Below are 319 nucleotides of genomic sequence, written 5' to 3' on the forward strand. Positions count from 1 at the left end.
CCCATGGGGTGGTTAAGCTGCCCTCGACCTTTCCGCCTGTGGTTTCTTCGCTCTCCCGTGAGTGATGGGACAAAATGAGCCCGTTCCTGCCGTTAAGCCACGACAGTCAATTTCCTGCAGACCAGAAACATTCATAAAATTGAAACTCCATAAGCCATTTTCTTGCCTTTCCCAGCCTTGAACTCGCTCCCTTGGGAGTCACCCCTGTGCTTTCTATTTTCTGAAGCCTGCCCTGCCTGGGGCATCGCTCTCCCTTTTTCTCTTCCACCTCCTCTTCACTGCCTTTTCAGCCGAGGACGAGGGGCTTGCTCGGCTCCGC

Source organism: Fulmarus glacialis, unplaced genomic scaffold (assembly GCF_000690835.1).
Source record: "Fulmarus glacialis isolate BGI_N327 unplaced genomic scaffold, ASM69083v1 scaffold22812, whole genome shotgun sequence".
In the NCBI taxonomy this organism is placed as follows: domain Eukaryota; kingdom Metazoa; phylum Chordata; class Aves; order Procellariiformes; family Procellariidae; genus Fulmarus; species Fulmarus glacialis.